Below are 22,388 nucleotides of genomic sequence, written 5' to 3'. Positions count from 1 at the left end.
GTGATCTTAGTCTTAAAACATAAATTTACGAAAGCTTTGTCAAGGATTCGATAGCAGCTAAATATTTGTGACAGGCAACACTCTAAATATGATTGCTGCTCGTTCCATTCGCAAGTAATTTAAGTTGTACTCTTAGGTTCCGTCTAAGGTCTAAGGCGCTGCAGTCATGGACTGTGCGGCTGGTCCCGGGGGAGGTTCGAGTACTCCCTCGGGCATGGGTGTGTGTGTTTGTCCTTAGGATAATTTAGGTTGAGTAGTGTGTAAGCTTAGGGACTGATGACCTTTGCAGTTAAGTCCCATAAGATTTCACACACAGATTTTCTTAGGTTCCTACTTAACCACACCCACAAAAATCTTCACATATTCGAAAATAAACAGCCAAAAAATTTTTACTGAACTTTCTCATGTTGATAAATTAAAAGAAGCGACGTGTTTTACTCGGCGTAAAACTTTCAGTAGCTAGATCACGTAAATTCCTCTTCATTTTTTACAACTGTTTTCGACCAGCATAATTGTTACCTTCTGGTCTTCAAAACGTTTTTGTTGCTAAACATGCTCACTGCGTGTTAATGACATGTTGTCATTTAGGTGGATGAAATGTAGCACTTCATACATAGGTTTATCCCAAATAAAACATTTACATTTAAAAACTACCCTGTGCACATGACGATGTCAACAAACATAGCGCTCAAGATGATTCTTAATTCTTAAAAACCACAAATACAATGTATGCCCGAGGTCGGAATAACAACCATACTAGGAAAAGGACAGATTGGTGCTCACCCTAAAGATGGCCTTTAACATTTTAAAGAACATAGTTCTTATATAGGAAAAACAGCGATCTGTTATTACTATAAATAAACTAGAAGCAGTCATGATCGCTTAACTTTTTTTAATGTAACCGGTTTCGATCTTTATATCAGATCGTCTTCGGACCATGAATGTCTGCTGGAGGCGGTGGCGCATGACAGTCCTCTTGTTTGTACACCACCAGCCACGAACAAGAGGATTTCCATGAGCCACCGCCTGCGGCAGACATTCATGGTCCGAAGACGATCTGATATAAAGATCGAAACCGGTCACCATTAAAAAAGTTAAGCGATCAAGACTGCTTCTGCTTTATTCGGAAAGATGTCCAATTGAGTTCCAGACACGTGTAATGAAAAGACTGTTACACATTATAGATTTCGGCCAAAGCTCCGATTGGAGCCGCCGGTGTTAACGGTCATGTGTGCTTGCTTATGTGAATTTATGTGTGTTTTCTTTGATGAAGAAGGCTTTGGGCGTAAGCTCTAATGTGTAACAGTCTTTTCGTCGTGCCTGTCTGCAACTCAATGGGTCACCTTTACGGTAGTTTTTCCTAATATTATTGACAACATACAGTGTGCATTTTACTGTATATTGTGATTTTTAAGAATTAACAATCATCTGTGAGCGCTACGTATGCGGACATGGCGTTGCATAAGGTGATTTTTAAATGTAAATGTTTTATTTCTGACAAACCTTAGTATGAAATGCTATATTTTATCCACCGTAATGACCCGATGTCATGTGGCTCTAACTCGCAATGAACATGTTTAGTAACAAGTGAGAAATAAAGACGAATTTATGCGATCTTGTCTGTTGAAATGTTTTCAGTCGAAGACTTATGAAGGACAGGAATATATATATATATATATATATATATATATATATTGCTTGGGGGCTTAATTAAATATAATGCAAATAATTTTTAATTTTAGTCGCTGTGTGTCCTGTTACGCAGTCTCGTAACCGGTTGGCCCTGACTAGTATTACTGACTGCTTAAAATAACAACAAAGAATGAAAGAAAACTTCCGTTAACACAATTAATTAATTAAGTCCCCAGCAACTATAAAAGCTACGAAACAAAACTACACAACAATAAAACACAAATGTAACGGTTCTGTGGGTGGAAGTTTGATTCAACGTACATATCTGGCACGGTTCTTCCTCAGTAAGACAAGGTATTTTAAATACCATTTACACTGAATTGATTAAATAAAACTGAAATACTACAATTGCACATAGAAACCCGAATTACAGTCTAATACATGAACACAAGCCAGATGCTTTGTTGACTGAACTTGTGACCAAGAGGCATTGTTATTTAGCACATTTGAAATAAAAAATAAAAGATTTTCTTTATCCTCATATATATTGACGAAACATACACACTGATCATTACAACATTTGCAATCGAACAGCATCGACTGTCTAGCCCATCAGAACAACTGCATACAACATGCTCACAACTAGTCACGGCTACATCAGAACTCCTACTGCCCACTTCTCAATAAGCACTCTCCACGACGAGTTCTCGACAAGCACTGCCAGTGGAGGCGGCTGAATCATACTCTTTGGCGCAATCTCTGGCGCTGTGACTCAGTGTAGCCACCTTTCAATATATATATGTGTGTGTGTGTGTCTGTGTCTGTGTGTGTGTGTGTGTGTGTGTGTGTGTGTTTGAAGTAAACATGAGCTCTAAAATGCATACCTTAAGAGTTATTATGAGTACTTGTTAATTGAGGAGATGTGTTTCACACTAGCGAAGATGAACAAGCGCTCGTACCTCCTCAGGTATTAATTTTTTCTCGTCTTGGCCCGTACTAGCACCTCTGAGAGTTGCGCATCCGACATTCTTAGCAACAGCATTACTGGTACAGGTATCCCACTGTCAGAGGTATCAGAACGATTTTCGCTATAAATTTTAGACTCATTCGTTTCAGAACCAGGGACCCTTATCTCAGATTGATACATTTATCTGTCTCCGTCATCCTTGAATGTTCGTAACATCATCACGGAATCACCCTGTATATACTTACTGTACATCTATAGGCGCTGTTGCCTGTATCTTTGATGCTCGGTAGCGTCGCTGGATAACCTTTCCGAACATAAGTTCCAATATAAAACTTGATCTACTATGTTCCTTCTACAACTTCTAGAAGGGTGTAAAGTGAATTGTGAAACACCCTGTATATGTAATTGCAGCTCGTTTTACTAGCAACAATTTAAGCTGTACTCTTAGATTTCTGCCTAATCACACCCTGGGTTGTTGTTGTTGTGCAGTCCAGAGACTGGCTTGATGCAGCTCTCCATGCTACTCTATCCTGTGCAAGCTTCTTCATCTCCGAGTACCTACTGCAACCTACATCCTTCTAAATCTGTTAAGTCTATTCATCTCTTGGTCTCCCTCTACGATTTTTACGCTCCACGCTGCCCTCCAATACTAAATTGGTGATCCCTTGATGACTCAGAACATGTCCTACCAACCGATCCCTTCTTCTTTTCAAGTTGTGCCACAAACTCCTCTTCTCCCCAATTCTAGTCAATACCTCTTCATTAGTTATGTGATCTACCCATCTAATCTTCAGCATTCTTCTGTAGCACCACATTTCGAAAGCTTCTATTCGCTTCTTGTCTAAACTATTTATCGTCCACGTTTCATTTCCATACAGTGCTACACACCACAAAAATACTTTCAGAAACGTCTTCCTGACACTTAAATCTATACTCGATATTAACAAATTTCTCTTCTTCAGAAACGCTTTCCTTGCCATTGCCAGTCTACATTTTATATCCTCTCTACTTCGACCATCATCAGTTATTTTGCTCCCCAAATTGCAAAACTCCTTTAGTACTTTAAGTGTGTCGTTTCCTAATCTAATTCCCTCAGCATCACCCGACTTAATTCGACTACATTCCATTATCCTCGTTTTGCTTTTGTTGATGTTCATCTTATATCCTCCTTCAAGACACTATCCATTCCGTTCAACTGCTCTTCCAAGTCCTTTGCTGTCTCTGACAGAATTACAATGTCATCGGCGAACCTCAAAGTTACACCCAGGGTAGCCGCTGCATATTCGGGAAAAACGGTCTAATATTTGTGTCAAGAAACAATATAAGAATCATTGCTGGTTCTTTCATTTGCAGCAATTTCATCGTTCGTTTTTTCATCAGCCACAAAATGATGGGAACTCATTAATGAGATAACACACATTTATATGTAAGTAACGTCGAATATTGCAGAACGTACTTCTGTTACATGAATAAGAACCTCACAGAATGTGTTACAAATGTGAAGGTCAAACAAAAAAAATTTAGCATGTAGAGAGCTACCAACCTACTTCCTTTCTCCCACCACCCTTACGTCTCTAACCACACGACCACAGCGATAGCGTGCAAATGAGTGCTTTGAAACCTTTCATAGTAATTTTTTTCAGGACTTTTACAAAGAATGTGTCATTAACCGACAATTAGTTATAACAAATCGCACTTAGAGTGCACTTCGTAGTGCCTTTGCCTTAAAACGGCGTACTGTCATAACACGAATGTTATTGCATGTAAACTACCAATACGGCCTCTGAATAGTAGCGAGCGAGGTACGTCACGTAACCGCTTTCCGATTTCATGTGAATGCCGGACGCACCTCCGAATTGTTGTGCCGGTCGTTTTGTGCCGCTTGCACGCCTCCCCGCGTGTATGGGTGCGGCCACAGCTGCTGTGTCTGAGGTCGGCAGAGACAGCAGCCCCGTGCGGGGCCAATGAGCCGGCCCCGAGCTGGTGACGTCTTCCGCCAGGCGCGTCCGGGAATGGACGCCGGAAGGAGCGCACCTCCGCGCTTCTGATGTCATGCACCTGGTTTGGACTTTGGACGTGGTCGGACTGAATGCCTTCTTGAAATTCAGCGCCCCGTAGGCGAGCTAAAGCATCTCTGAATTTCTCCCACTTCCACCTCGGTACTTGCTCAGCGCAGCAGATTGCTAAGCGAAGGGGCCTGGGTTCGATTTGCGGCCGGATCTCAGATTTTTCTCCGCCTGGAGACTGGGTGTTGCGTTGTCCTTACGTTCCTATCGTCATAACTGACAGTACACTACTGAGATGAGCAACATTTGGGGCAGCCCGAAGCTAGCTAACTTGAGGCTCCTCACGATAGCTAAGTGGCCAGGGAACAATGATCGGTATACTCGTAGTATAATGCAAGAAGATACAGCAAAAAAATTACCAGCCACATAACAACAGGCAGCTAATCGCCCAGTTGGTTCAAAAGGCCTTTTCCTGTAGTTGTCACGGTGTAATCGGTCTTGGCCGGGGTACGCGAGAAATACGCTCCCTGCAACGAGCTTGTGACGTCCTACTAGTCGGGTTGTCCGCCACACTTAACGAATGCTCGGCTCCGAGCAGGTCCGACGGGAAATCAACAGGTAGTTGAAAACGTGCCCACTAAAGGTGTAAACTTCTCCGTGTGCTATCGAGAGCTGACAGGCATTGAAACGCGCAGCCAGCAGTTACACTACTGGCCATTAAAATTGCTACACAAAGAAGAAATGCAGATGATGAACGGGTATTCATTGGACAAATATATTATACTAGAACTGACATGTGATTACATTTACACGCAATTTGGGTGCATAGATCCTGAGAAATCAGTACCCACGCCTGGGCATTGAGTCAAACAGAGCTTGGATGGCGTGTACAGTACAGCTTCAACACGATACCACAGTTCATCAAGAGTAGTGACTGGCGTATTGTGACGATCCAGTTGCTCGGCCACCATTGACCAGACGTTTTCAATTGGTGAGAGATCTGGAGAATGTGCTGGCCAGGGCAGCAGTCGAACATTTTTTGTATCCAGAAAGGCCCGTACAGGACCTGCAACATGCGGTCGTGCATTATCCTGCTGAAATGTAGGGTTTCGCAGGGATCGAATGAGGGGTAGAGCCACGGGTCGCAACACATCTGAAATGTAACGTTCACTGTTCAAAGAGCCATCGATACGAACAAGAGGTAACCGAGACGTGTAACCAATGGCACCCCATACCATCACGCCGGGCGATACGCCAGTACGGCGATGACGATTATACGCTTCCAATGTGCGTTCACAGCGGTGACGCCAAACACGAATGCGACCATCATGATGCTGTAAACAGAACCTGGAGTCATCCGAAAAAATGACGTTTTGCCATTCGTGCACCCAGGTTCGTCGTTGAGTACACCATCGCAGGCGCTCCTGCATGTGATGCAGCGTCAAGGGTAACCGCAGCCATGGTCTCCGAGCTGATTGTCCATGCTGCTGCAAACGTCGTCGAACTGTTCGCGCAGATGGTTGTTGTCTTGAAAACGTCCCCATCTGTTGACTCAGGAATCGAGACGTGGCTGCACGATCCGTTACAGCCGTGCGGATAAGATGCCTGTCATCTCGACTGCTAGTGATACGAGACCGTTGGGATCCAGCACGGCGTTCCGTATTACCCTCCTGAACCCACCGATTCCATATTCTGCTAATAGTCATTGGGTCTCGACGAACGCGAGCAGCAATGTTGCGATACGATAAACCGCAATCGCAATAGGCTACAATCCGACCTTTATCAAAGTCGGTAACGTGATGGTACGCATTTCTCCTCCTTACACGAGGCATCACGACAACGTTTCACCAGGCAACGCCGGTCTACTGCTGTTTGTGTATGAGAAATCGGTTGGAAACTGTTCTCATGTCAGTACGTTGTAGGTGTCGCCACCGGCGCCAACCTTGTGTGAATGCTCTGAAAAGCATCTTCTTCCTGTCGGTTAAATTTCTCGTCTGTAGCACGTCAGCTTCGTGGTGTAGCAATTTTAATGGCCAGTAGTCTGAAATAGCTGTTCGGTCTCCGCCAGAGACGACTGCTGGCACTAGTAAAACCTTCAGAGTCACGTGCTGTGACATACGCATCACGATCTGTCTTTTTCGACAGCGTCGCCTTGGCCCACCGTATGATAAGCAGCAAGAACCGTCTATAGTCAGCTTTTACCTGAAAGACAGGTGGTGGTCTCGCATCCGGAAGTTCGGCAAGCGTTGGCGGATGGTGTAGACTGTAGAGCCAGGTCCGTCATCTACTGTGGCTGTTGCTGCCCTGTGGCCCGGCACAGCTCTGCGGAACAGCTCAATGTGATCGACGTGCTTGGCTGGCTACCAGAGTAAACCAGCCTCGCTCGTACACCACGCCCTTCGTCCTACGCCCCGCTCTGCGCGTGGGTCGCTAGTAGCGGGCGTTTTCTTCCTCTTTCCTTCTTCTGACACCGCGGCCGCCTGGTGTTTGCGGCGCTCTTGTTGACGCTCCTTGTCGAACGTGGTATTTCTTAAGCCGCCGCACACCAGCCGTGGCGTACATCGTGCGCCTTGCTGACTCGAGACATCTCCACCGCGCTGCTAACCGCTCGGAAACGATTCGGCTTCCGCGTACGCTCGGTATGCCTCAACGTGGTAAACGCGATCGAAGCGCGCTCGAGTGGCAGTTGTTGGCTGCATCTGGCTCGCAAATAACACGGTTATGGACGGGTGTAAAATCCCTACATTAGTTCTATTTAAACGCACATACCCTACCTTCTCCATATGCTAGTCATCACTCTAACTTTTTAGTAAAACCCTTCTTACTTGATCACTACTTCTATTCAGTAGCAGAATCCTTGCAACATGTGAAATCTAAGTGTTTAAATAAGAAAGCGCAAAATTATTACTGTAAGTAGTGCAAGTTGTCTTGCAGATAAAGCCAATCGAACAAACGTGCGTCTGTCCTCGAACATGTCCGCATCCTCTGCACCTCCCGCCGACTTGATCCCCTTCATCCCCTGGTTGCTCCTCTCCTCTCTAACCCCCGCCCTCTGCCGCGCGTTCACCGTTGTGTCCCCCCAACTATCCACCTCTACACCCTTCATCTCCTTTCCTGAGGAGGCTTCTGTCGACTCCCCCTCCCAGATGATGCCTTTTCTCCCTCCATTTATCCCTCCTATCAACTCTGATCCTCACCTCCCCCTCCTTCCCTCTGTCCTTTTCCTGGGCCCCCTCTCCCCCCTCTTCCATCCTGTTTTTTCTCCACCTACCCACTACCTGACTCCATTCTCTTCCCCCAGGTCCATTTTCTTCCCCTCCACTGTCTTCCCCATTCCTTTCTCGCATCCGCCTGCCCCCCCCTCTTTTTTTGTGCCCTCTCCCTCCATCGGCTCGCCCCCTTTTCCCCCCTCCTCTGTCTGGGTCCTCCCCCCCCCCCCCCCATACCCATATGCCATCGTTCTCTATAGTGCAGTATTTTCCGTGAGTTTCCAGTGTTGTGCGTGCCCTTTTAAAGTGCTGCGAACAGAAACCAGACTGTCGCCGTGTTTTAAATTGTGCCTGTCTGTTTGCTAAGTTTTCGCCATGTACCAGTCTTAAACAGTCACCGTTTTATCACCTCTTTTTGTTGTTATGTCTCTTCATTATGTTTTTTAACTTTATCTGTAGGCTGCAGAGCGGCGTATTAAGCTGCTGCCCCTCTGGGATGGGAGGGGGGGATCGAAATACAATAAAGGAAAAAAAGGAAAAACGCGCGTTGGAGGGAGAGGTCTCTTATATTTAAGTAATATCGAACATACTTCTATCAAATTAATAAGTAACTCTCAGAACCTATTAGACCCATGAAGGCGAGTAAAAAAAGGAAAAAAAAATGGAGATAGTGAGACGCAAACTAACTCCAGAACACGCATTTTGTAGCTCTGCGTCTCTATTCATTATGCTAGGAAGAATTTCTACATTTACAACCTCGTTTTATATGTTACTCTCTTGTTACTATCTTCTGAAGGCTTTGATCGCAGATATGTTATTAGATGGACTTTAATTACAACCAACCCTGCCAAGAAGAATGTGTTTTTATAGCTATTCACTGTACCTTTGCCTTCAAATGGCTTACTTTTATAACACACGGTTTACAATTAGAAAATTATTCAACCACCGATGTAACGTTTTTCTCGATTTTATTACAATAGATCGAACCAACAGACAACGGGTTTTCTACAGAGCCCCAATTTTCTGGTGGCCAGCCGTGGTGGCTGAGCGGTTATAGGCGCTACAATCTGGAACCGCGCGACCGCTGCGGTCGCAGGTTCGAATCCTGCCTCGGGCATGGGTGTTTGTGATGTCCTTAAGTTAGTTGGGTTTAAGTAGTTCTAAGTTCTAGGGGACTGATGACCACAGCAGTTCCATAGTGCTCAGAGCCATTTTTTTTTTGAGTTTGCTGGTGCTTTTAAGCGGCATCTATTCGTAGGGCGTAAGTTACAATATAAAACGCACGAAATAGGGGCTGCAGTTGACGGCCAATATGGCGTGTCCCGACTCTGTACAGAAAAGAGACGGCGTACATGTGACATAGATGGTCATCTTCCATCTCGTTGGTCTATGTCCAAACGCACGCTCAGAGTATCTGCCGTGTTTGATATTACCCTACACGTTTGGAAAGACTCCGAACCTGCTTTTTCCATGCTATGACGTCAGAAACCCGGCACGCTCAATGTTGACCTTCCAATACACGGAACCTGTGACGAGGGCTTTAGTCTGTCTCTCCGGAGCAGGACAGTGCAACGCGTCATACAGCTTGCAAGTGTACGTGTGTGGTTCGTAGAGCACCAGGATGAGCTTGCCGTACTCCCCTAGCCAATAAACTCCCTGTATTTAAATTCAGTCGAGGATTTGTGAGGCCGCGTCGATCGAACTACTCACGCCATGGGTCCCTTAATCGAGACACCTAGCGCAGCTGCTTACAGCACTGGAGTTGGCATGGCTCCAGATCCTTGTCGATACCATCCAGAGACTCACTCTCTTCCTTCATGTCTCGCAGCGGTCCACGCAGCGAAAGTTGGATGTTTAGGCTTTTGACAGGAAGTCACATTGACGTGACTGTACAGTATAATTCTTAAATGAATTACACGACATATAGTCTTCTCAAATTTTGGCACAAATGTTTTCCAAATACTATATTTCTCTTAATGGCAAATCTTTGGTGTTACATTAAAGGAATGTACTACATATTGATAGAAACGAATTATTATGATTATTATATTTACTTTATATTTATTTTATTATTATTGCTAGCCTTTTCGTGCAGCTTAGTTTGCGTACGAATCTGACACATGTATTGCACCATCTCCACCTGCCCCCTCTCTGTATCCACCTACTCCCCCCCCCCCCCCAAAATCACTCTGTCCACCTCACCCTCCCATATCTATCTGTTCATCTCCTCCTCGCCCCTCTCTTTGTCCATCTCATCCACCCCCTCACTCCGACCATATCTTCCTTCCCATTTCTTCTGCCCATCTCCTCCTTTTTACATCTGCCCATTACCCTTCTAAACCTTCCACCTGCCTCCTACATGTCGCCCTCTCTCTGTCCATTCCTACCTCCTCCCTCTTTCCATCGTTCTCTGCCTCCCTCTCTGACATCTCCTCCTCCCCCTTTCCTATCCATGTCCTCCTCCCCTTCTCCCCATCGACCTCCTCTTCCCCACTATTCATCTCCTCCTGCCTCCCTCTCACTATTCACCTCTTCTTGTTCACCCCATCCATCTCCTTCTTCCCCTCTCCCTACCCAATTCCTCCTCCCTATCTCCCCCTCTCCTCCTTCCCATCTTTCTGTCCATCCCTTCATGCCACCTCTCTCTGTACCCATCCCTTGTTGTACTCCTGTCTCTGCCCATCCCCTCCTGTACCCATCCCAACCTGCCATGCCTATACACACATGAAGCCCCTGCAAAATAGGTCAATAAGGTAGGCTGATACTACTCCCACAACACACCTTTCACGTAGGGTAGCCTACAGGTCTGGGGCTGTAAAAAACATGTAGACTGCTCTGGAAAGCAGATCGGTAAGGCAGGCTTGTACTCTCCCACACAGCCTGCCTGATGTGCAGGCCATCCTGTATGGCAGGGGCTGAAACAATATGTTTCCACCCTTATCTCCACTCTTATCAGAACGAGGAGATAATAAATCTCACAGTCTGGCTACTCATGAAGTTTGCTGTTTGTGTGCCACATGTGGTTGGAATCGACCCAGGGGTTTGGGAGGAGGTCGTGGTTGGAGGAGGGGAGGATATAACAAACTGCGTTTCCCCACTCAAAAACCAAACCCTAGATCTGTTCTTATGACCATTAGTGCCATGCTTCCTTGTACATGTTCAGTATCCCCTGTTAGACCTACCTGAGATCAGTCCCATGTGATTGAATAATACTCCAGGATCAGTGTTTTGCAAGAACTCTGCTCTGTGGGCTGACTTTATTTTACCTTGTGCTTTACCTACGACTGTACCTGTGTGATCATTTCATTCCATATCCCCACAAAGTTTTCACAACCAGGCGTTTCTACGAGTTTGGTGACTGAAAATATGACCCATATGCGTTTTAGTCACAGGATAGCATGCTTTCCCATTTTGTGAAATGCACAATTTTACATTTCTGAAGATTTAATGAAAGCTGTAAATCGTACCGATATCTCAGTGGATATTGGTGCTGCTTTTTACAGGTGCTGAAAAAGTTGAATTGGCAGACGCTTCGAGATAGGTGTCAACTATACCACAAAATCCTACTTCCAACATTTCAAGAACCAGCTTACGCGAAGATTCTAGGAAAATATTATAGCGATTTTTGTATCACTGACGTATGCAACGATAAGACAAAATCAGGCTAATTATAGCGCTCAGAGAGGGGTCTGAGCAATAATTCTTCCCGCTCTCCATACGTGAACGGAATGGTTAGAATCTTAATAGCTGGTACAATATGAAGTACTCTCTGCCACGCACTTCACAGCGTTCTGGACACCGTAATTGTCGATCTGCAAAAAGTCTGAAGTTATTATTACCATTAATGCGAAGCCTCCCAACCATAAGTGCCCATGCTGGAAACGGACAATACGGTCTCAATGTTAGTAAAACTTGTGTCTACGGTGTATCCCCTGACTGTACCTCAGTGATGTGTTCCTCGAATACTGCACCCGCCGGAGCACAGTTGTCCTGTATATCGGCCGCTGGCTTCCCGCTAAGGCTGTGGTCACAGTTGCACCGATATCTGTAGATTCCGCCGACGACAGACATCGGCCGAAGACGGCAGATCTTTTCAAACGACTATGGCGCTACGTGCGCAGTCACAATATAGCCGATCTCATCGCCCGAACGTACAGACTTCGGACGACAAAGTATGAAATTCAAATCAGTTTGTTTTCTTGTTCTTACACACGAAATATGGAGTGTGAGAAACTGGCTGAGGTTAGTCCTAGAAAGTGTTTGTGGCATCCTGAGGATGAAAATATCAGAATCGCCGTATAGAGTTTGGAATGTACGGACTGAAACCGCAAGTAGGCATGATGTTTATCCGAAACTTTAGGTGTAAATTATAACCTCAAAACGCAATTTGTTCAAATGAGGAGAGCGGCGTATCTTATGCTTGTAGGTACTGTAGTGGATATTTTTTGGGTTTTAGTAGGTTGGCATTAGCTCTCTACAAAAAAAAAAAAAAAGAAAATGGCTCTGAGCACTATGGGACTTAACATCTTAGGTCTTCAGCCCCCTAGAACTTAGAACTACTCAAACCTAACTAACCTAAGGACATCACGCACATCCATGCCCGAGGCAGGATTCGAACCTGCAACCGTATCGGTATCTCGGTTCCAAACTGACGCGCCTAGAACCGTTCGGCCACACTGGCCGGCTTAGCTCTCTACAACTTATTATTCCCGCTTACTGGCGTTTTTATGCGAGTAGGATGGTGATTTTATAATATGGAGTGTTTTGCAAATGTGGTGTACGCTTTTGAGTGCTTTAGATTATCAGTGTCTTATGCTAAATTTTATGCTTGTCTTTCATACGTTTGCTGAATGACAGCCATTGCAGTTTGACAGCCATTGAAGGTTACGACTTCAAATAAATACAGCTAAACAGAGTGTTCGTAATCTTGCTTTTCAATGTCGCCACGAATCATATCGAGTATGTGGCAGAAAGCTTCTTTCATCATCTCACGTTGTAAGCAGGCTGCTTAGGTTTTTTTGTTGGTAACGCCATCTCATGTTGTAAGTAGGCTGTTTAGGTTTTTATGTTGGTAACGACATGTAGTGCTGTGTATGAAAATCACTGACTGTGCTGTGTGCAGTCTGTGGCTGGTTGGCATCGCTGGAATATTCGCTGTTGTAGTGTTGGGCAGTTGGATGCGAACGGCGCATAGCGTTGGGCAGTTGGAGGTGAGCCGCCAGCAGTGGTGGATGTGGGGAGAGAGGTGACAGAGTTTTGAACGGACGATCTGGACGTTTGTCCGTCAGAAAAGGGAAATTTGTTTAATTGAATGTCACAAAATTATATATATATTATGCCTTTTGAACGCTATTAAGGTAAATACATCGTTTGTTCTTTATCAAAATCTTTCATTTGCTAACTATGCCTATCAGTAGTTAGTGGCTTCAGTAGTTAGAATCTCTTATTTAGCTGTAAGTATTGGCGCTCGCTGTATTGCAACAGTTCGAGTAACAAAGATTTTCGTGAGGTAAGTGACTAATGAAAGGTATAGGTTATTGTTAGTCAGGGCCATTCTTTTGTAGGGATTATTGCAAGTCATAATTTTTCAAAGGGGATGTTACGTATGTCAAATGACGAATGACTGTGCTGGTAAACTTCTACGTTATTTGATACAAAGACAGCTGAGTAAAAGAACGTACTCAGACAGTTCTCTCTTTATTTATTTTGATCATCACTAAACTGACACACAATATTTTTTTAGCGCAACGCAATCCGACTTTCAATAATCTCTACAAATGAATGGCCCTGACAAACAATAACCTATACCTTTCATGAATCACTCGAACTACTGCAATCCAGGGAGCGCCAATACTCCCAGGTAAATAAAAGATTGTAACTACTAAAGGCACTAACTACTGATAGGCTCAAAAAATGGTTCAAATGGCTCTGAGCACTATGGGACTTAATATCTTAGGTAAAAAGTCCCCCAGAACTTAGAACTACGTAAACCTAACTAACCTAAGTACATCACATACATCCATGCCCTAGGCAGGATTCGAACCTGCGACAGTAGCGGTCGCGCGGTTCCAGACTGAAGCGCCTAGAACCGCTCTGCCACACCGGCCGTAGTCATAGACATAGTTAGCGAACGAAAGATTTTGATAGAGAACAAACAAACAATGTATTTACTTTAATATCATTCAAAAGTCATATATAATTTTGTGACATCCAATTAAACAAATTTCCTTTTTCTGACGGACACACGTCCCGATAGTCCGCTCAAAACGTTCACATCCAATTGCCAAACACTAGAATAGCGAATATTCCAGCAATGCCAACCAGCCACAGACTGCACACAGCACAGTCAGTGATTTTCATACACAGCACTACATGGCGTCACCAACATAAAAACCTAAACAGCCTACTTACAGTGTATTCGTAAAACTTCTTTGATTATTCCGATAACTGAGGAAGGAGTGGGCGGTACCAGCCACGTTCTTTTCGAGACAGATGTAGCTCATTCACATGCATTCGGCGCCTTTTTAACAGCAAAAGCCGCAATGCAGCACTCGTCTTCAAGCACAAAGGCGTCACGGTATCCATCCCACCCTGGGAGGTTAAACTTTAACCTACTTCTTCCATAGTACAGATTCTAACCTGGCCTAACATCGTTGGCGCAACCAAAAACTGACGAAGGAGATCGGACGCACAGCCGCTGTCGGCCGATGTTATCGGGCAACTTCTGGCGATAGCGTCTGACGAAAGCTGTAGGTGCCACTGCGAAGGCACTCTAACAGAATGCTTAGCGGGTGTCCAGCAATGATAAACAGCTGACAGCCGCACCTCCGCCCGATCACGGCCCTGTGAAGTGCGTGGCAGAGGGTACTTACTTTACATTGTTTCAGTTATTAAGGCCGCGTATGGAGCGCGGGAAGAATGACTGCAGCGAGCAGACGGCGACGCCGCCTTGCAGGCGGTGCCAAGGCTGCTGCCCTGCACAAGCTGCGGCTGCACCACGTCACACGCGGCTGACGTCATCGGACAGGGGCCACCTGCCCAGGAGAAAGCTGCGCTCGTGCAGAGAGGACTCGGCCCGCCCGCTGACTACTGCATGCAAATGCTCCCCTTCTGCAAAAATTATTTGCTTTAGTCTACTGTCGCGCTTTTATTTTGCCTACTGTACCGTTGCCAGGTCATCATCTGATCAGAAAAAAACACAGTACATAGTTAAAATATAACAGACAGTCACATGGAAACGAGACAGATGGAAAAAAAAGTAAGTAAACTACACTACTGGCCATTAAAATTGCTACTCCACGAAGATGACGTTTTACAGACGCGAAATTTAACCAACAGGAAGAAGATGCTGTGATATGCAAATGATTAGCTTTTCAGAGCATTCACACAAGGTTGGCCCCGGTGGCGACACCTACAACGTGCTGACATGACGAAAGTTTCCAACCAATTTCTCATACACAGACAGCAGTTGACCGGCGTTGCCTGGTGAAACTTCGTTGTGATGCCTCGTGTAAAGAGGAGAAATGCGTACCATCACGTTTCCGACTTTGATAAATGTCGGATTGTAGCCTATCGCGATTGTGGTTTATCGTATCGCGACATTGCTGCTCGCGGTGGTCGAGATCCAATGACTGTTAGCAGAATATGGAATCGGTGGGTTCAAGAGGGTAATACGGAACGCCGTGCTCGATCCCAACGGCCTCGCATAACTAGCAGTCGAGATGACAGGCATCTTATCCCCATGGTTGTAACGGATCGTGCAGCGACGTCCCGATCCCTGAGTCAACAGCTGGGGACGTTTGCAAGACAACAACCATCTGCAGGAACAGTTCGACGACATTTGCAGCAGCATGGACTATCAGCTCGGAGACCACAGCTGCGGTTACCCTTGACGCTGCATCACATGCAGGAGCGCCTGCGATGCTGTACCCAACTACGAACCTGGGTGCACGAATGGCAAAACGTCATTTTTTCGGATGAATCCAGGTTCTGTGAACGCACATTGGAAACGTATGTTCGTCATCGCCATACTGGCGTATCACCCGGCGTGACGGTATAGGTTGCCATTGATTACATGTCTCGGTCACCTCTTGTTCACATAGACGGCACTTTGAGCAGTGGACGTTACATTTCAGATGTGTTACGACCCTTGGCTGTACCCTTCATTTGATCCCTGCGAAACCCTACATTTCAGCAGGATAATGCACGACTGCATGTTGCAGGTCCTGTACGGGCTTTCTGGATATAGAAACTGTTTGACTGCTGCCCTGGCCTGCACATTCTCCAGATCTCTCACCAATTGAAAACGTCTGGTCAATGGTGGCCGAGCAACTGGCTCGTCACAATACGCCAGTCACTACTCTTGATGAACTGTGGTATCGTGTTGAAGCTGCATAGGCAGCTGTACCTGTACACGCCATCCAAGCTCTGTTTGACTCAATGCCCAGGCGTATCGAGGCCGTTGTTACGGCCAGAAGTGGTTGTTCTGGGTACTGATTTCTCAGGATCTATGCACCCAAATTGCGTGAAAATGTAATCACATGTCAGTTCTAGTGTAATATATTTGTCCAATGAATATCCGTTTATCATCTGCACTTCTTTTTGGTGTAGCAATTTTAATGGCCAGTACTGTATTATTTCAAAAGAAGCCGACATAACTGTTATGCATTTATCCAACTTTGAGACAAGACGGTCAATGCCTTCATGCAAACATGTCTGCGCCTGGCTACGGAACCATGATTTTCCCCAGATGTGCACCTCTTTGTCCGAAGTAAATTGACAGCCACGGATACCTTTCTCCTGGGCTTAAAAAAAATGAAAATCGTAAGGGGGGAGATTGGGACTCTATAGAGGATGTGTAAGGGCTTCCCAGAGAAACTTCTTCACAGTAATCGAAACAAAATGCTGCAAAAGAACGATGCCATCTGTCAACATTCCTGGGCTTTTGGAGTTGATTTTCTTATGGGTGATCCCCTACAAGTCACTTTAGTAGTCCCCTGTCGAAGTTCGAGCGACGAAGTAGTGTCGCTACAGTAAACGTTTAGACGATAAATGTGAAAAGTTACTGAGCGGGCATGGATGTGTGTGATGTCCTTAGGTTTAAGTAGTTCTATGTTCTAGGGGACTGATGACCTCAGATGTTAAGTCAAATAGAGCTCAAAGCCATTTTTTCTTTTTTTTAAGCTTAGCTAAACAACAGTCTAGGACGATTCTGCAGATACGATTTTACGTGGGAGGCCAACATATTTACTGGCCTGCCAATCTCTCTAAAAATACCGCCTGTACAAGGAAAGGTATGGTATGTTAACGAAATCACTCTGTTTCCTATAAATCCTTATCAATCATTTGCTATACACTTGTGGATAAAGTCTTCGTTGACACTTTTCGATTTTTGCCGTTCTTTCCGTATCTCGTGCAATCCATCAAAGAACTTCTAAGGTCCATTTACCTTTCCTTCGTCAGGTTACACAGCCTGCCCACTGCCACTCGTTTTTCGTCACGATCAGTTCACCTCACACACACCAGTCTGAACTCTGGTCCACTTGTTTGTTTTCCTGTTTCTCCTACTGACTTCTCACTTGTAAGTCCCCATCGTCGTTGAGGAACCCTTAATTTCTGCATGTCTAGAAAGGTATGTCCGTTCCACACTCGGGAAATAATCGTTGGGTGCAGATATGGGAATCCTGCACTGTCATCCTGGCTAACGTCATAGTAGAGGTGGTTTGCCGTTGCCTTCTCCCCAGCCTGTTATTAAATATGAGATATAATATCAATTTGACTGGAATACTCTCTTTCAATTTGAGTGGAATACTCTCTTTCAAATTCTGAAGGTGGCAGGGGTCAAATACAGGGAGCGAAAGGCTATTTACAATTTGTACAGAAAGCAGATGGCCATTATAAGCGTCGAGGGACATGAAAGGGAAGCAGTGGTTGGGAAGGGAGTGAGACAGGGTTGTAGGCTCTCCCCGATGTCATTCAATATGTATATTGAACAAGCAGCAAAGGAAACAAAAGAAAAGTTCGGAGTAGGTATTAAAATCCATGGAGAAGAAATAAAAACTTTGAGGTTCGCCGATGACATTGTAATTCTGTCAGAGACAGCAAAGGACTTGGAAGAGCAGTTGAACGGAATGGACAGTGTCTTGAAAGGAGGATATAAGATGAACATCAACAAAAGCAAAAAGAGGATAATGGAATGTAGTTGAATTAAATCGGGTGATGCTGAGGGAATTAGATTAGGAAATGAGACACGTAAAGTAGTAAAGGAGTTTTGCTATTTGGGGAGCAAAATAACTGATGATGGTCGAAGTAGAGAAGATATAAAACGTAGACTGGCAATGGCAAGGAAAGCGATTCTGAAGAAGAGAAATTTGTTAACATCGAGTATAGATTTAAGTGTCAGGAAGTCGTTTCTGAAAGTATTTGTATGGAGTGTGGCCATGTATGGAAGTGAAACATGGACGATAAATAGTTTGGACAGGAAGGGAATAGAAGCTTTCGAAATGTGGTGCTACAGAAGAATGCTGAAGATTAGATGGGTAGATCACATAACTAATGAGGAGGTATTGAATAGAATTTGGGAGAAGAGGAGTTTGTGGCACAACTTGACTAGAAGAAGGGATCGGTTGGTAGGACATGTTCTGAGGCATCAAGGGATCACCAATTTACGTAGCACTGGAGGGCAGTGTGGAGGGTAAAAATCGTAGAGGGAGACCAAGAGATGAATACACTAAGCAGATTCAGAAGGATGTAGGCTGCAGTAGGTACTGGGAGATGAAGAAACTTGCACAGGATAGGGTAGCATGAAGAGCTGCATCAAACTAGTCTCAGGACTGAAGACCACAACAACAACAACATAATATCAATATCGAATATCGACTACTGAAGCAATGTCGATTGCGTCACCTAGGAACAGCTCCTTTAATCGAAAATGGAATCCCGTAAATTCCATTTTTTATACCTAAGACATGCTATTTAACAACAACACAACATTGTTGATTGCTTGCTGATTCCATAGATACCAATCATCCTTCGGAAACCGCATTGCAGATTCCTCTAAGAAATCCTTATTTCTAACGTTAATACTAACGTGAAAATTTAAGTTAAGCTGTCACCAGACTGTTGTTACTGTGAGTAGTGGTTGAGCTGTGCTTTCACACTTCACGAAATGGTATCCGGGGCATGGATTGTAGCATTGTCCTCCCTGCGGTCGTGATACGATCCCTTCTGGCATACTTTCCCTCGGAAACTGTGTGTACATGTGGCGCAGTTCGGTCCTTCTCAGACATCTGAATTCGTCGCTTCTGCTGCTTTATTCTGTGCCTCTTTAGCTTTGTTCTGTCATTCCTCGATGACGATATTGTATGCTTTCGTATTTGGTAGGTCGAAGCAATGTCTAATATCTTCAATGAAGAACGATTCCTGCGGTATTTCGAATGTTGAAACGAGTGAAATTCATCACCCCACATTTCGCCCCATGAATTGAGGATCTATCACCGTTAACACCAGTAATAGTATAAGATGTTTCATAGGGAACCTATTCATTTGGCTAATTGCAAAATTGTTTCATGTATTAACAAAGGAAGTCGTAGTGCAACGTTAAAATTCAGTTACACGACTGTTATCCAAAGCAACATTTACTCAAATGATGATGGAGGACAGAATTTGTGTCTTGCATTTACAGCTGTAACCCGAACCTGTGAGTTTAATTATTGTTTGCTACAGTATGTACCAAAATATTAAATTCTCCGTAACTTCGGAAATATTAGAGACTTCCAAAATCTAAAACCAGTTTTCGAATCAACACAAAAATTTCTTCCAGATGAGGTATTTTACACATCATTTCGCATTGTTTTAAATTTCGTAAAAACTGCATTTATTTTATTTTGCTAAGAAGGCAAAACGGTTTGGGGAAATAATAGTGAGTTCAAGTATGATTGCTACCACTTTAACACACATTCCAATAAATTTAAAATACAAAGGAAAAACTCATTTGTGTTAAAACTAACAGAAATTAAAATAGCGCTAGGCAGCAAACAGCTTTATTCTACTACGAATTTCATATTTGTGCTTCGTTTTTGCTACCTAACATCCCTTAACCTGGTGGGGAGACAGGAGTTTAGAAATAGATTTTGGAGAGACGCCAAAAGGCAGTTCAGAGTGAGTTGAAGTTGTCAGGTCGCGTATACGTACAATACTTTTATTTCTGTGAATGTAATCCAAATGTAGGTTGGCAACGGTGCAAGTACCTGGCCGATGTCTGTTGGCACTGTGAAATTCCTTTCTGACTTGTGTTTATGTAATAAATACTGTGACGTGGAGACATGTTTTGGCTTATTCGCATTTAAATGACGCATAGCACAAGCGAACTCCGGGGCCAGAACGCTGGAATGGACTGTAGTCAGTTCAATAACTCATCACATGTTACTGATGAAGTCCCCTAGCTGTATCTGTGGCATCACTGAATGGAGGCTCATAGTGTTTTATCAGTCTCGATCATAGAAAAAGGTGACAAGTGTCGAGGAGGTAACAGTTTCGCGTGGATGACTGTGTTGAATGCTTGTACAGTTAGTGATTGTGTTGTTCTGATCGAAGGGGAAGAATATGGGGAGACACACTGCTGACGCATAGCCTGTTTCTCTCTAAGAGCGCCAAGGGCATCGCAGAGCCTGGCGTTCCTGTCTGACAGACGAATTACGATCAACAGTGTCACGTACTTTTAATCCATGAGACATTGCGCAGAGGCTTACAGTTTAATCCAGAACATTGCCGGAAAGTCTGGTGATCAGGAACTTCACGTCTCCACCTCTCCTCGCCTTGAGAGCCAAGTACTAGCGACGAAAACTTCTTCCACCACCAGTGTTCGCAGGGGCTGCGTCCGATTCGAGCGCCACGACACAACAAGTGTGAACGAGCGATCTCTGATTTGAGCCGGGTTGCTGACGGCAAACTTTCTTTCCCAGCGACACTAGAGGCTTGATTTTCAAAGCCCTATTTACTTTCCCAAAAGCATTCCAGGCCACGTTTACTCATCTTTTCAATTCTTTTCCTGCTCATTCTGTCATTGTTTTACTGCTTTAATTGTAACAACTCATCCATTGCTATTATTACTTCATTAGTAATTGGTACCATTTTGTTGTCGACATGGTGGTTATATGCTATTTTAGTTTTATTGTAGTCTACTTTCAGTTTTTTTAAACTTCGTCTTTTACGTTATTCCATATGTTGCCGATGTTTGTCTGCACTTGAGGAAAACCCTGTGACATCGTCAGCAAATGATGGTTGATTTTGTAACATGTGCTGCTTCCTCGTTTGCCGATTTGTACCATTCACAAACTCTTGACTGATGACGACAATTTTGGTGAAATAGAATCTTGTTTGAATCCGGATCGATTATGAATATTGTCTCTATCCTTGTGAAGTCTAATGGAAGTTGTAGCACTGACATAGATATTCCTTAGTATATTAACTTAGATTGATGCAATACCTTATTTCTCAAGGGCTGTCAGCACAGATTTTGTTTACACTGACTCTAAAAGTGTTCTAAAATGCTTTGAATCTCGGACAAAGTACAATTTAGTTCACCGATTTGCAAACGGTCCATTGTGCGATATCCACTAATACCAGATTGTTCCTCCCCCGTAATCTGTGAAGTTGGTGATAATTTTAATGAATATCTTGCACATTACTGATAACCGGCTCATAGGTCTCTGGTATTCTATGTCCTCTCCGCTCCTTTACGGTAAGCAAAATAACAGCGTTGTACCAGTTTTGAGGCATTGCCTTATTTCGATACCATTCTCTAAATAATTTTGTGGGTTTTTTTGGACAACTTTTCCTCCATCTGTAAGAATTTCTGTTAGATACCATCACCTCCCAACGTTTTGCCATTATGTATATCACGAATGACGCTACACGCTATGCCTAACGGTACATGTAGAATGTCATCATTTTCTTTGTTGTCTTTCTGCGTTCTTGATTCATCTCTTGAACTATAAAATCGTTTGAAGAAACTCAGGAATTCTTGTAAAGTTTTCTCTGTGACATTAGGTTAGATGGCCTTGGGCAAGTACAGAAAGGGCAACAGCCTCAACGGGTGCGGGGCAAAGTCAGGACATGCGGGGACCAAGCAGCAATTGGTATTGTAATTGTCAACTGTCGAAGATGCGTTGGTAAAGTACCAGAACTTCAAGCGCTGATAGAAAGCACCGAAGCTGAAATCGTTATAGGTACAGAAAGCTGGCTTAAGCCAGAGATAGATTCTGACGAAATTTTTACAAAGGTACAGACGGTGTTTAGAAAGGATAGATTGCATGCAACCGGTGGTGGAGTGTTCGTCGCTGTTAGTAGTAGTTTATCCTGTAGTGAAGTAGAAGTGGATAGTTCCTGTGAATTATTATGGGTGGAGGTTACACTCGACAACCGAGCTAGGTTAATAATTGGCTCCTTTTACCGACCTCCCGACTCAGCAGCATTAGTGGCAGAACAACTGAGAGAAAATTTGGAATACATTTCACATAAATTTTCTCAGCATGTTATAGTCTTAGGTGGAGATTTCAATTTACCAGATATAGT

The 22,388-nt window shown here is 44.2% G+C and overlaps 1 protein-coding gene across 1 annotated transcript in view; it reads left to right on the top strand.

Moving 5' to 3' along the window:
* LOC124613525 (CD63 antigen-like) overlaps positions 1-22,388 on the top strand; it is a 420,885-nt gene that overhangs the window by 245,824 nt on the left and 152,673 nt on the right. The window lies entirely within an intron of this gene.

The sequence above is a fragment of the Schistocerca americana genome, chromosome 1, assembly GCF_021461395.2.
Source record: "Schistocerca americana isolate TAMUIC-IGC-003095 chromosome 1, iqSchAmer2.1, whole genome shotgun sequence".
Lineage (NCBI taxonomy): Eukaryota > Metazoa > Arthropoda > Insecta > Orthoptera > Acrididae > Schistocerca > Schistocerca americana.
Note: the sequence above shows the minus strand (reverse complement) of the source record. Positions and strands in the feature narration are given on the sequence as shown.